General features: G+C 36.5%; 1 protein-coding gene across 1 annotated transcript in view; it reads right to left on the bottom strand.

Annotated features, from left to right (window-relative positions):
* The window catches only part of LOC120634312 (homeobox protein BarH-like 1b), a 94,544-nt gene that overhangs the window by 16,212 nt on the left and 62,130 nt on the right, over positions 1–16,202 (bottom strand). The window lies entirely within an intron of this gene.

Genomic DNA, 16,202 nt, shown 5'->3' with positions numbered 1-16,202 from the left:
TATGAATAAACGGGATAGTATTATTGAACTTGAATGACAATGTCACGCGCTTACTCTGGAGCCTGCCATTGATGTAGCCATTTTGACTAGCTATACGACAGAGCAGTGTGTGCTACGGCCTTATTAAGAGGAATGGGATGAATTAATGCATAAATACACTTTTATTATACACCAAAGAAAATAAGTAGGTAGTTACAGAGATATAAACATAGAGCAAGAGTACACAGTTGAGTACAATTTGCTGTCCTTATCGCTACGTAGCGATTCCATCCAGGCAACCAAAGGCGTAAAAGGAAAATACATAGAAAAGAGGTAGGTAGTGCGATCAATAAGATTTAAAAATTATACAAATACATAAATAAAATATATAACTATAATATACCTAAATATATTTTTAAATATATAAATATAGAAATAAGATATAAACATACATGAACATACATACATTTATGGATTTGTGTTTTATACAAAAATATACCTATACATACCTACCCTCTATTTTCTAATTTTGTCTAATCATACTAAACATAATAAGTTTTACTGACCACAATTCTTGAAGCAACATACCAAATTCATTCATTCATTCATTCATTCAAATTATTATCTCTCTGTGTTGCAGCATCATGGCAGTAGAAACCTGCCAAGGATTAATTCAAGGCTGATTTTAACCACGGGCGGCCATTAATATTTAAAAATAATATTCTTTAAGAATTAACAGAATAAGTGAAATTTTTAAGACAGTCATTTAGCCTATTCCGGGATAGATATAGTAAACTGCGCGGTTCAATCTTAGGGCCTTTACACACGGAACATTTTTAGGCGTGTTTACAGAGCGAAGAAGTCCGAAACGGAAAACTGTTGCATTTGATAAGCATAATAAAATAATTCTAACCTGATGATAGGTGTAGATTTATTATTTATGTGGTTTAAGATTATATGAATGGATTAGAACCATTCGGCTGCGTTTTCATCTCTTACAGGATATAATAAGTAAATCCATCTGTAATCTGTTGATAAGTTGCTTAGCAAAGTGTTCATTTACTCGCTCATTCATTCAGTTGTTATTTGTTTAAAAATGCATGGATATTTTTGACATTAACAACGTTGGTAAGTAAACAATCTAAAGATTACGGATAGATTGAATATAGAAAATCTGCATTAAGCAGTCAAGTAGGTAATAAGTAACTTTCCTTTTTTTATTCGATGACGACGTCGAATAAATAAAAAGTGATCGTAATATTCTGAAATTCATTGTAAAATACGCATAAAACCTTTTTATCTCCGCACAGGCGGAGTGCGTTCGTTCGGATACTTTGATGCTTCAGTTTTGGAGATAATTTTTTACCACCTCTTCACTCCAGACCGGAGTAGTCAAAACAAACCGTTTGAGCCCTCTTGAGCGTGCCACTTGAATTTTATTTATATTTCTATGCTTTATTTATTGTTTTGGACGTTTTTTTCTGGCTCTTAACAAGGGTAAACAGGTCCGGCTGATTCTTTATCGGCTCGATTTAGTGGTAAAATCATATTAATTGTAAGTTAGGTCCGCATATCAACCCATTACAGAAAACCAGCAGCTTCTTGGGGATTTGTTACGTAACCGAACGTAATAAACGCGGACGAAGAATGCGGAAAACAGCGGGTTTCCTACAAAATGTCCTCCGCTATTCGACAGATATTCAAAGGCCTACCGCGTTGGCTCGCTCGCCTGCTTTCTTTGAGAATAAGACTATCAAATGACACGGACAGTCGTAGATTTATAAAAAATATTTGGTCTCATAACATAAAAAAAAGAAGCCGAGATAACAGTACCTACTTATTGATAGAATAATATGATAGGTAATTAATTGGTTTTAAATATGTTTGTATCCTCATTGGTGTTCTAATTAAAATAGTGTTTGTATCCTCTTTGATGCGAATGATATAGATAATCGGGCCCCGATATTTTCTAAACTAAAGAAGAGTGTAATAAGTCAAAAGGCCGACAAAGAAGTCACTTCAAATAATAAAAGCGCATTAATATGAACGCTTCATTAACAGAGATCTTTCAAAATTCCACCAAATGAAATCCCCCCTAAATCACTCGGTACAACCAAAACGACACCATCAAAACCCCATATCTCACTGCGCCTATAAATACACCACCTTCCCCTCTCGTCCATATGTCTTTATTTCTAATAACAATTTAAGCAATTATGTGACGAGAAACTCTTAACGGTGACCACGTGTACGCTATTATCAGGAAGTGTCCCAACATTTTTTTTGAAATGAAAACTCCTTTGAACAAAAATCATGGAACTCGCGTCATCATCACCGAACGGTTTGCATGAGCTATATGTATACTGTCTATAGATATATGTGTACTTTTTGGGTAAACAAAATAAAAAAATATGCGATACACACGTCGCCATCCAGAGTCCGGACCCAAAGTAAGTTTAGCTTGTGTTATGGGTAATAAGATGACTGATGAATAATATACATAAATACTTATTATATACAGATAAACACCAAGACACTGAAAAACAGTTCGTCACACAATCATTTTTCCAGTTGTTTACCACAGCGAAACGGACTCAGAAATCAGGGTAGCTGCCCACTGCGACAATCGGCCGTCAAAAAGCAAAAAGCTTGAACCACGCGTCACGGAATGCTGCCCGTGAGCTATATGTAGGTAACATTGGTATATTTGCAAAAAGGTTTAGGGCTACTTATTAGACAGTATTCGCAGTGCCAGGGAGGTTTTTCAAAAATGGTGATGATATGGGCCCCCTACACGCCACGGCAGGCACCCAGGGGATGCCCGCATTATTGCCTGTGGTGATTTATACGAAGCGCTACCGGTTCGATTGTTCGATGTAGTTTAATACAGTCGGTTGTGCTTAGTTTTTTTTATGTCGGCAATAGGTTCTAATTACAGGAAATTGGATTTAAATGTTGTAAGTGAAGTTATAAATAATTGGTTATCTGCTGTTTGGTGAGGATAAACTTAATTTTTGTTTGTTGTCTATATTATCAAATCAAATGTTACTAAAATCTACAGCACACAGTCGAAAATTATATTAAAAAACATAATTATAACATTTATTTCAAGTAAGCCTACTTTATTTGCAACAATCAAGAGTCAAGTCTGTCTGTTGTTGAGTGTCGGTTTAGGAAGGCGGAAAAAAGAGACAGTCAGCAACTCAGAAGTTGCTCTTTTCCAACAATTTTAAGTTTAATTTTAATTTTATCTAACTTGTGGTGACGCTGCCAATTTTGTCATTAAGACCGCCTCATTGGTCTGGTGGATAGCATTTTTAACTACGGATAACAAGGTCCGGGGTTTGAATCCTGTTAAAATAAAATTGTACCCGTCCGGAGCACGAAAAGCCCGTTGAGCAATCGGTTGTACAAATTATCCTCCGTCCTTTCAACGAACTCTATGCCAAAAATCCAGTTGATTGATCCAGAGAAGGCAAACAAACAAACAAACACACTTTCGCAATTTATAATAATAATTTAAATATAAAGGTACTATAATATTCTGCTTCCGGTGATTATTAAAATAGCATCGAAAAAGTTACCCAACTCGACGGTACACAAAGTATAAACAAATAAATGCATTCTAAAAACAAACATTTACTATTTAACTATTCATCACACCTATCCCGTCTCTTAATACGTTTACGAGGTAATTAGGTGAACGTTTAAAACTTAACAAATACGTCGTCGCCCAATAACGGCCGAACAACAGATCGTGTCGTGTGCGGCCCACATTATTGCCGCTCGGTGACACAAACGTCACGCTGACAGATGTATTGGCGGGGAAAAAAACTCATTTTTTCAATCCCGCCTCGTATTTTATTCGATTATGAACTCTAAAGTATAGTAGTACAATGGTTTAAAGTTGTTTGTATCTCATGGGGATGAAAGTAGGTTGTCTAATTGTCGGGTATGTTAGTAGTTAATAATGATGTGTTCCTTATTTAATTTTGAGTTTTTTTAATTTAATATTCAAGTCTACTGGCTGACTGACTAACAGATCGCAGAACAAAGAAAAAGAAGAATACTACGAATTTTGACACGAATTTAAAAATGGCGCTATACAGCCGCCATAGTGAATATAAGCTAAAGTCAGATGTTTTTATATGGCCTGTAAACGGCACTCTTGATACCTATATTAGATACATAAAACTTGTATAGATGGTGATAACTAAATACATTCGTAAAAATGAAACTTAAGCTAAAAGCAATTAAATAGTAAACAGATTTTCTTAACGAATACGTTATGTTTTTTTTTTCATATCATGTGAGTATTACGTTAAAAAGTAATGAAAGGTTTTAACATTAAGACAAGTAAATTCCTGATATCATGACTCTGCATTCGGCATTCGTCTAAAAACTACGTAGGTAAATGTTTTTCTTAATATAATTCAAGAAGTTTGTCTGTTGCGACGCTTCTGCCTTGGCTAGTTACCCTACTGACAAAAGCGTTCCGCTAAGCGATTTAGCGTTCCGGTATGATGTCGCTTAGAAACCTATTAGGGATATGGGTTAAATATAACTGCCATACTCTAGACATAGGTTAGCCCGCTACCATCTGAGACTGAATCATAATTTACCACTAGGTCAGATCGCAGTCACGGGCTAACTTGTAGTGGAATAAAAAAAAAAAGTTAAAGCCTCTTGAACGTTGAATTTTTAAGTAAGAAATTGTTAAAGACACTGGCGCTGGCAAAATGTGTGTCGATGACGGATATAGTGTGAAATAGGGGTGGCATTCGTTTTGTCTTGTGTGGTCTCGTAACAAAAAGTCGAGTAGGTATTTCTACCCATTGCTACCCTTGGTGCGAAGAAGCATAGGTACTTGGAATCATCGGAAAAGCAGACTTCAGAAGAGTCTGTTCCGTTTATTTATGATCTACCGGTGGTAGAGTCACTACAAACAGACAGACTTGACGTTTTAAAAGTAGGTACTTATAATTAACCCTTATGATAAAATGAATTTTGAATACTGTACTTTAAGTTTTGAGTGAATTACTAACTGTTTATCTTTGAATTTTGAGTTTTTTTTAATGTGACTGTTGCTTAATATGTTTTTTTTTTACAAATTCCGTGGGTACCTTTGGTTAACCTGGGATAAAAAGTAGCCATTTTACTCTACGTCATTTCAACTAACCCTATGCCAAAAATAAAGTCTATTGGTTGCTTAGTTAGGGCGCAAAGTAAGGACAAACAAACAAACTTAATTTTACATTTTTAATCGTAATATAGATTGTATATTGATAACGCTGCACAAACTAGACGGCCGACTGGCGCATTGGGCATCGAGCCTGCTTTCTGAGTCCATGGCTGTGGGTTCGATTCCCACAACTGGAACATGTTTGTGTGATAAAAGTCAAAAAAGTCAAAAAGTCAAAAATATCTTTATTCAAGTAGGCCCACAGGTGGCACTTTTGATGCGTACATAAGAACCACACGGTAGTGAGATGATGGCGATAACCACATTCCTAAACTTAAAACTAAAGCTACGAGGGTTCCAAACGCGTCCTGGTCTAAGAAGAAGCCCACAACAAACTTAGCCGGGTGTTTTTTTTTTTTGTTATCACCATCTCACAATGTCATTTCAAATTATTAGAAGAGCAACCTGGTTAGAGCAATAATTTACACCCAAGCTTTTTATCGTTTACGTAGTCCTTTATAATATAATAGGACTTTTCTATAAGCTTACGTTTAATACAAACTTTGAACTTTTTAAGAGACATCTCCAAGATGACAATTGGTAGTTTATTGTAGAATTGTATGCAATTTCCTTTAAACGAATTATGAATTTTATGTAACCTAGTATATTGCACTGTAAGTTTATTCTTACTTCTAATGTTTAAATTATTGCAGTCACATTTTTTCTTAAATTTAGAAATGTTTGATGAATATGGACGTTTTTGTGTGTGTCTGTGTCTGAGTGCTTATCTGTATATTATAAGTATTTATGTACCTATATTATTCATAATAGCAATTTCTTAGAAATTCATAATCTTAGTACCCATAACGCTACTTTGGGGCTAGATGGCGATTTGTGTATTGTCATAGTACTATTTTAGAATTTTTAAGAAGAAATTAAAAAAAAAAAGGATAATTAAATAAAAGAAAGTTACTTCCACAATGAAAAAAAAATGTTAACTAAACACTTGACAAACAGTTCTGATGTGGGTAAACGTGGCTTAAACATCGTACCGGCCCGCCAGCGTCGTTCAGTTACGACATACATCTCAATTAGGGCCAACGCAGACAAATGGAGGGCCCCGAATTAGCTAACACACGTACCACCCTCGGCCGACTGAATTATTGCGAGCTATTACATGAAAATATAAAGATATATGAAGATTGATGTCTTCGTGGCCGTTTTTTTATCCTAACGTCCTACTTTTTATGTCTACAAGTGTGTTGTGGGCTTCTTCTAACAGCAAGCAGTATCTCCGTATCTCATTTGACTCCAAATTTAGCTAGCCACTGGGAAAACCTAAATAAATAAATATACTACGACAATACAAAGAAAGAATCTGCACCGTTGCGTTGTTGAAATACCATCAACACGTACGAAGCGTTTTGCTTCTTACTGATTCGCACCGCAGAGGCCTGGACTCCCATCTTCCGTCTTCCCCGATACCTATAATCTGGGTACCTACAAAACAATAGTGAATATGCATCTTCTAGGCAAGCGCGCTTCGTCATGCACTTGTCTATTAAATAAAAAAAAAAAACAAGCATCGCCATCTAGCCCAAAAGCGTAGCTTGTGTTATGGATACTAAGATGAATATTCATATGAATAATATATATATATAAACACCCACACACTAAAAAACATTAATGTTCATCACACAAACATATTCCAGTTGTGGGAATCGAAACCACGGCCTTGGATTCCGAAAGCAGGGTCGCTGCCCACTGCGCCATTGGCCGTCAAAGTTGCTACCAGATAACCTGCTAAATCGTCAAATCCATATAATGCATTCTAATACCTAAGTTTACAACTGATTTTTTCTCAACTCGATTGGCATATACAATTACGTAATGTATAATAATGTAGATAAGACATAGTGGCTAGTGGCATTTGGTGTCAACTGAGATAAGGAATCAATTTTATAAATTTAATATGCATATAAAAAATTTCGGAACCGACAGGATTTGAACCTGCGACTCTCTGGCAATCACGGCCTGAGCGCTTTTTCCAATTAAGCTACGGCTCTCCTACCATCGATGCCGAAAATTAGGATATATGCCTTTTACATCAGTCTTATAGCGACAATAGCGTCATCTAGTAGGAAACGTTGCAGTTTCGATCTACTTTTTCAAAAGTCCATATTACAATGAGACACGATTGAAACAAGAGATAACACATTGCTTTTTTATAATTTTATATTTTTTCATTAGTAATTTTTATATGCATATTAAATTTATAATTCCTCCAAGTGTAGGTAAAAACACTAATAAAAAATTATAACAAGTGACAAGGAATCGTTTGGAACCGTCGTAGCTTTAGTTTTAAGTTTACGTTTAGTTTTAAGCGCTGAGGCTACGTACTTTTTAAGTAATCTACGCTTCAAAAATGTGAATAAAATAGAAAATATAACATATAAAATATTAGAATTTAATTTTGCCTTTGATTTTATGGTTCATAACATCGCTATATCCATATGTACCTACTCTTATTGTCTGTGGTGTACAATAAAAGTGTATTCATCCATTCAAACAACTACCGCTAGTAAGCAATACAAATAGCGGCAATTTTCCACCGCAAAGCAGTCAAATCGCCGACTTAGGAAAACAGTGGGAAACAGTAGACCCGGCGTCGCCGACAATCAAAACGTCAGCGCCGATTTAGATTTATACGCGTGACTGGATTTATCGCCCTCCCGGGGACGAGAGGGCCAAGATTATCGGCTGTCCCCATCGCATCGCCGATTTGTCTGTATTCATACGATTTCCTGATCGTAAATCACTCGGTAAATAATTAACGGTATTACGGTGAGTTGGAGAATAGATTTTGACGACCTTTCTGGCGCAGTGGTAAGCGCTGTGGCTTTATAAGCGGGAGGTGCAGGGTTCGAACCCCGGCGGGAGCAATTTGGGAATTTGTGATTTCTAAATTTGAAATACTGCGTTACTTTAAGGGATATTGGATAGAAGCAGGCGTTACTTTGCGGAAATCCATAATATATTATGAAAATTAAGCTTAATTTTCATAAATTACTTTAAGGGCATTCCAAGATATACTATGGAAAGTATAAAGTCAACATCGAACGAAAGGAGCAAATCGTAACCAGCATGGAATACTGTAGACACCTGTGAGGTGGCTCTGCGAAGTACCAGACTGAAGCCTTAGACACGCCAGATGAGTTATCGACAACGAATCGTTTTCTCAGGCGTAACTACTGTTACTTAATCAACTGGGTCCTATTAATAATTTTTTAAATAATCAAGAGGCTAAGACCCCAACCTTGTCGTCCCATAATAACTCGAGACTTTAAGAACGTCAGAAGCAACGAGTCCAAATTCAAAATTCATTTATTTCAAGTAGGCCTAATATAAGCACTTTTGAAACGTCAAGTCTGTCTGTTTGTAGTGATTCTACCACCGGTTCGGAAGGCAGATTCTACCGAGAAGAAGCCGGCAAGAAACTCAGCAGTTACTCTTTTCCAACATCAACAATTTACATTTTGCATTTTAACATTCATTTTTCTAAATGAAAAAAGTACACAAGACTAGAATTCCTTAAATGACAAAAATAGGATCTAGATCCCATTATCAACATCATGTCTCCTTCACCTCATCATTTAATACATCATAGCATATTCAACTTCATCTCCCTACTCCAGGGATTCATATTTCCGCTAAACGGCATAGTGGATTCACTATGTATCACTCCTTCCTCTTAGTAAAGGAAGAAGACTTTTATGGTACCATTATCTCTGATTGAAATTATGGTAGTTGCGAGCCCCAACATACGCAGCGCAACGGTGGACTCCTACCCGAGCTCGGACTAGAAACAAGTCGATTGTGAGATCTTCATCAACAAGTCGATTGTGAGACCTTCATCTACAAGTCGACTGTGAGATCACATAACAGCGAGACGCCGCGGACGGTGGCATCCTTATAAAAGAAGCGTTTGTCATCTACGTTTCTGATCTTCCTTAGTCTTTCACTCTTGACAGAGTGGTCGTGTTTGACGATGATACATTTTCTTTGGCTACAGCAACGCACGCGATGCGCCTCCCTTGTTACGGTCATCAGCGTTTGGGGAACATTGGACTATTGAGGTTTGTGTTTACAGCTTTTATTATGTCTGTCCAACGCGAGGGTGATCGACCGCGTGACCGTTTGCCTTCCACTTTCCCCTGAACAGCAAGCTGTACCATGGAGTGATTATTCCTAGTTATATATGTCCAAGGAACTTGTGGATTCATATCTGCACAGTCGACGATAACCTCTCTTTGACTTTTAGTTCCTCTAGGATCGACACGTTAGTCCGAAAGCTACGTTTCTGATACGTACCGCTAAAGTTTAGAACGCCTCTTTCCGCATCGGTATGTCCTGATTCATATTACTTGAATGCCTTCAAGGTAAGAGTGAATTGGCTTCAACTAAGGCCACATCATTGCATCAGGGGTCAGGCATGATAGTTGTAAAGCGCAAGTCCATCTAGTATAAAAAAAAAACATGTAGACAAACACACAAATGACACAGTATGCACAGTTTCTCCTGCTTTTCGCGGAAATAGTAAATTAAAATTGATTTTCATAGTATTTCTAAACGTTCTCTAGTCCGCAGAGACTAATGCTACGAATATTCCAAACGATTCTGATATCACTGGCGTCAACGGTAAAGGAAAACATCGTGAGGAAACCTGCATGCCTGAGAGTTATCCATAATGTTCTCAAAGGTGTGTGGAGTCCACTGGGCCAGCGTGGTGGACTACGGCCTTAACCACTTCACATTGTGGGAGAGGTCTCGTGTGCTGTAGTGGGGGTTAATACGATGAAGCATGGTGATGGTACGACCTGGCGTCAGTTCTTGAAACTAACATTGGGTACTCTACTGGGGTCGAACGATTATTACTGACAGATATATTGCAGCTAATATACCTGATAAAGTTGTGCGCTGTGCAATAATTGATGACATTACTATTCAGCATGACGATAATCTGGTGAAAGCTGAAAAGGAAAAAGTTCAAAATAGTTGGACCTTGCTTTCGAGATTACCGCTATGTAGAGTCAAAAGTTCTTGTTTCGATAGTTGTTTCAGTCAATGGTCTACTAGCGAAAAGCTTCGACCGCCATCTTAAACAGCTTTCGCTTGTTTGTTGAATCAAGAATCGTATACAGAAGGAAGTAGTTCTTGAAACGGTGCGTATTCGGAGGAGGTTCCTCACACTGGATCCCTGAACGCCGGTTGCTTGCGTACCTACTCAAAAGCCCTGCAAGCGGAGTGGGTTAATTTTTTATTTTAATTTTATTAAAAAAAATTAGTTACACGTATATACGCTTCATACTGTTGTCTGTGGACCTTTTATTCGATTTGATTTGACAAAAAAGTTAACACAACTAATCAAAATCACAGGGTTTTATTTGAACAGCCGTCAAAACTAGCCCAAGTGTTTATCCCGGGATAAAAGAGCAAGTTGAGTGTAAAATTGAATCAATTGTCCTCGCCTTGCGCCCCGTGCCCGCCAGCTCGCAGTTATGACGCGGGGCGTGTCCCAACCCCCCTTTCATTTGTCGAGCCATTTGCCCCGCGGAATGCGGTGTCATCAGTGGCGAACGGAGCGTGAAATGGAAAACGCCCCGCAGTGACAAAACTCCCTCCCTCCGGGGGGCCGCAACCCTCCTCGCTAACGAAAATTCCTCGAGTGTCGAGTTTGAAACCGTTTAAATTCTATGATATGTTCAAATGGGTGGACCGGTTTTACTGTTCGGTGTAATTGAATTTGGGATGTTTGAGTTTTGAATGGTGGAGATAAGTTCAAATGCCAATGCCAGAGTCAAATGCCAGTTCTACTTAACCATCATCAACCCATTTTATTTATTTTGTGTATTTATTTACTCAATTACAAAAAACATTGTCATATAGATTACATAATTACTATATTTTAAACAGTGAATGACAATCTAATGTACCTGCATTTGAAATGGAATCCTGTGAGGGCGCTATAACCGTTTTTCCACTGTGCTAGAACCATAGGCGGACCGCGGACTCACTATTATCATTATTAAAAAATGTCATTTAGAAAGTCGTTCATTTTAAAATATGACTGCCGATTGGCGCAGTAGGCAGCGACCCTGTTTTCTGAGTCCAAGGCCGTGGGTTTGCTTCTCACAACTGGAAAATGTTTGTGTTTTTCAGTGTCTAAGTGTTTATACAATATATATTTTATAAGTATTTATTATTATTGTTAAATTCTTTATTGCAAACATAAAAACACAATACAAAGAGAAACATAACAGATATAAATAAAAAAAAAAATTTGGTGTGCACAGGCGGTCTTATCGCTTAAACGATCTCTCCCAGATAACCTTTGGCGAAAGTAGTAGTAGACATAGGTATGTATCTTATTCATTAAAAAAATATTCAATGGATTGACTTTTGTATGCAAAATTGACGTTTGACAGCAGTGATCGCGAGATTTGCATGCATATCGCAAACCTACTGTGGTCTGTGCGATACGTAATCACCCTTTTCGTATTAACTAAATACACCCCGTCCACTAGATGAGAAGTGTTGAGTACTAAATAATAATCCGTAACGAAACGTAGGAAAGTTTTGTCAGCGCTCGGTACGACTGTTACGGTTGCTTTTATTATCTGTCCACCTTGCGATGGCTGCAGCGATAAAAAACAGCGGTCAGGTGCGAGACCTCGGAAGTTGAGTGGGTTCCGCAGCGTTTAAGGTCTAGGAAAGAGATCGGAAAATTTGTATTTTTTGTGGACCAAGCAGATGCCGTCCGTTATAAACCTATATACGTCGCCTATAAACAGAGAACACTTCGCAGGACATGCAAGGAACACGTACCTACTACAAAGTACCACCCTGTGTTTGGCACAGGCCAAAACAGACCAATACGACCAATTTGACGGCCGACTGGCGCAGTGGGCAACGACCCTGCTATTTTTTTCCCGTGGGTTCGATTCCCACAACTGGAAAATGTGTGTGTGATAAACTTTAATGTTTTTCAATGCCTGGGTGTTTATCTGTATATTATAAATATTAATATTTTTTTTTATTTAAACATCTTTATTGCATAGTAAAGGAGAAATTAAAAATATACTTTTTTATAAAATAAGAAGCAAAAGGCGATTTTATCACTAAAAGTGATCTCTGCCAGGTAACCTTACAGATAGTACACAATAATACATGATATAAATATTTATGTAGGTTTATTATTTATAAAAATATTCTGCAATCCCCGTGTCATAAACTACGCTTACTTTGGGGCTAGATGTGTACTGTCGTAGTATATTTATATATTTATTATTCTTATTTATTGATAATATTTTAAGAATATTAGTTTCCGACAGTTACACAAATTACATTGATTATCTTTTTGGAAAAGTATAAAATATTTTGATTAGAATTATGAAGAATTATATAAACAAATTTGATGATGAACAACATTATGATGCTCGTTGATGACTTTTATGGTACTTATAATGATTCGCGGCAGTAGCAACAGCATTTTGCAAACACTTGCTGGAAAGCTAAATAACCCATTCTGGAAGCACTGGGTTTACATACACACACACACGTAACAAACAGTAATCAATTTATTTTTTTATTTAATAATTATCATTATTCACTGTAGTTTCTTATTTTGTTTTTTTAATTTCTTTTTTTAATTTTTAATTCGTATTGTTTAATATTTGTGACATGTCATTTCAATAAATTTATATTGAATTTTTAATATTGTATATTGTTAATTATTTCTTCGTCTTTTCTCTTATTTTGAAATTTTAAATGTATGACTATGATATAAAGAGATTATTATTATTATTTAAGCAATTCAATTAATGTAAAAAATATTTGTTAGCGGGAAATTTATCTTTGGCAATTTTACGAACAAATATTTTACTATTATTTGACCGTTATATTTGCTTTAATTCTCCATTTTAATCCAATAAATCGTACGGAACCCTAACGCTGCAATTGTCCACCTGAGCTATTAAGCGCGTGCTTCTGTTTATAGTCTGTTCCGAGAACTCGATTATCGGTAAGTACATATCGATTCCATTTTTTGTTGTTGCGCACTTACTTATATTGTTACGTTGTTATTGTAGTTGCGCCTTTAGGCTTAACGAGCTCGGCTTTTGTTTTCTTTTTCTTATAAGCAAAGGAATAATTCTAAGGAGGTTATATATGTTTTTTTATTTTTTTATTTTCCCGTCAATACACACATAGGCATCTAGCCACAAAGTAACCGCAGCTTGTATTAGGATAACTGATAAATTAATTAGAGTACCTACTTACACATAAACATACAGACACTGAAAAATATTGATGTTCATCACACAAACATTTTCCAGTTGTGGGAATCGAATCCATGGCCTTAGTCTCAGAAAACAGGGTCACTGCCCACTACGACAATCGGCCGTCAGAGGTTTATGTGTGTTTATCATTTTCACTATACCTTACCCTTACTAATATTACAAATGCTAATCGCGATTCATGATATTTTGTACTTATACCCAAATCGGTTTGTACGCGACATCGTACCGGAACGCTAAATCGTATCGCGGCACGTTTCTGGCGGTAGAGTGGTCACAAGTCACAGCCGAACCAGGCCAAGCTAGAGAAAATTCTGAAATTATAATATTCCCGGAGATCGAACCAGAGACCTCTTAATTATAAGATAAATAAAATAAATATATAAATAAATATACTACGACAATACACACATCGCCATCTAGCCTCAAAGTAAGCGAAGCTTGTGTTATGGGTACAACGATGACTGATGAATATTTTTATGAATAATATACATAAAATACTTAAAATATACAGATAAACACCCAGACACTGAAAAACATTCATGTTCATCACACAAACATTTTCCAGTCGTGGGAATCGAACCCACGGCCTTTGGCTGAGAAAACAGGGTCGCTGCAAACTGAACTGAACTGAGCTGCAGATGGTTCTATCCACTGCGCCATGGTGAACATAATTAATTTTAATAGGTTATACTTTGCGCTGAAGTCATTAAACGGATTTTGATGCAACTTGGTTAATACGGTCATGGAATAATACCAAACAGTCCCAAAAAAAACTACTTATATTTTTTTAACTTCGACGGACGACCTGCGCAGTGGGCAGCGACCCTGCTTTCTGAGACAAGGGCCATCCATGGGTTTGATTCCCACAACTGGAAAGTGTTGTAGTGATGACCATTGACCATGAATATTTTTTAGTGTCTGGGTGTTTATCTGTATATTATAAGTATTTATGTATCTATTATTCATAAAAATATTAGTCATCCTAGTACCCATAAAACGTAAAACGCGTATTTATGGGCTAGATGGCGATGTGTGTATTGTCGTAGTATATTTATTTATTTATATAAGTTAGAAAACACTAATGTTTTTTAAATACAGACGATGAAATTATAAAAAGGTCCACAAATCAAAATGAGTCAACATTGAAATGGAATGTTTCGAATTTAAATCAATTAAACGCTTCGCTTTGTTGCAGTGTCGATGTGTTTTTGCCCGTACATGATAGTTTATAGTAATGGCGGTACATATCGATTATAATGCCGATGCAGTGTAATCGATTGGAACCCGACAGGGCGCATCAGGAACGCAGTGCGCAGGTGGATTGCATTTGAAAATGGAACGACTTGACAATTTAGTTTTTTTTTGTTCAATTTTAAACGTAGCAGTAGGGCTTTTTATGAGCTCTATCGTCCCCGTTCGGGGAAGTCCGCCATACTTATTTCTGCCGCTAAGCAGCATTGTTGCGATCTAATTAAAGCGGTTCTATCAAACTGTCAAATACAGCTTTTATTTACTATGATGATATTCTATCACTTTCACAAAACAGAAAAATAAAACTCGTCGAGCCAGTTTCCTTACCTTACCTAGAACTAGAACAAATTATGGTAAAAAATACCTTACCTTTGTAGGCGCCAAATTTTATAATAGAATACCTATACCTATAAAAAATGTAAACTCATTCAATGTATTCAAAACTAAATTAGCTTCTTATATATTAAGTAATACCAATAAATTTAAAGACGAATACATTAAATGAGTAGATAATAGTAAAATTGATATCTACATAAGGTTTTCTTGATAATAAAAAATGTAAATATCGTTTAGTATGAAAAATATTTATAACATTTTAACACGCTGTAATGTAATTAAAGACAGTCATGACAGTAAAATTTTATAATTTTTAATTTTTTAATTTTTTTTTTTTTTATAATATTCTGACTCTTTTTTATAAGAATAATTATGAATTAATGCCTAAATATTATGAAAATGTAATGTAGGTAGTTAGATATTAAGATAATAAACGGCATTCGCCAAATGAATGTGTCCGCGTCTTATTCCTTTCCGCACCGTTTGTACGTTACAGAAAATGAAGCTTTATTTGCTATAGCTACTCGCGAAAAGCAGGAGAATCCGTCTGGCGTCTGTTAATTTATAATTTCTCCAATCCTTATACTCCACACCAAACAGATCTTCGGCAATGTACCCTCTACGCACGTTTCGCTCCGAAACCGGAGCATCCACAAGAGACAACAAACTACCCCAATTATATATAGCCAGTGCTAAGGTAAAATTGCTTTCTGATTGTGAATGAATTATTATAATCGGTTTTTTAGTTTTAAAGTTTATCGAATAATTATTGAGGAAACCAGCATGTCTGAGAGCACTACATAACGTTCTCAAAGGCGTGTTAAGTTACCAGTCTGAACTTGCCCAGCGTAGTGGAACTATGGCATAAACCCTTCCTATATTCTAAGAGGTGACCCGTGCTCTGTATTGGGCCAGTAATGAGTTCATATCCATGATGAAGATGATAGAAAATAAATAAAACTAGCGGACCTGCGCGACTTCGTCCGCGAATGAGTCGAAAAAAATAGTCGTATGTCCAATATAAATGATTCCGAGATTCCAATATAAATGAATCCCAAGTTTGATCAATTTATCGCCCCCGAAACCCCCTGTATACT

Source organism: Pararge aegeria, chromosome 23, assembly GCF_905163445.1.
Source record: "Pararge aegeria chromosome 23, ilParAegt1.1, whole genome shotgun sequence".
NCBI classification, from domain to species: Eukaryota; Metazoa; Arthropoda; class Insecta; order Lepidoptera; family Nymphalidae; genus Pararge; species Pararge aegeria.
Note: the sequence above shows the minus strand (reverse complement) of the source record. Positions and strands in the feature narration are given on the sequence as shown.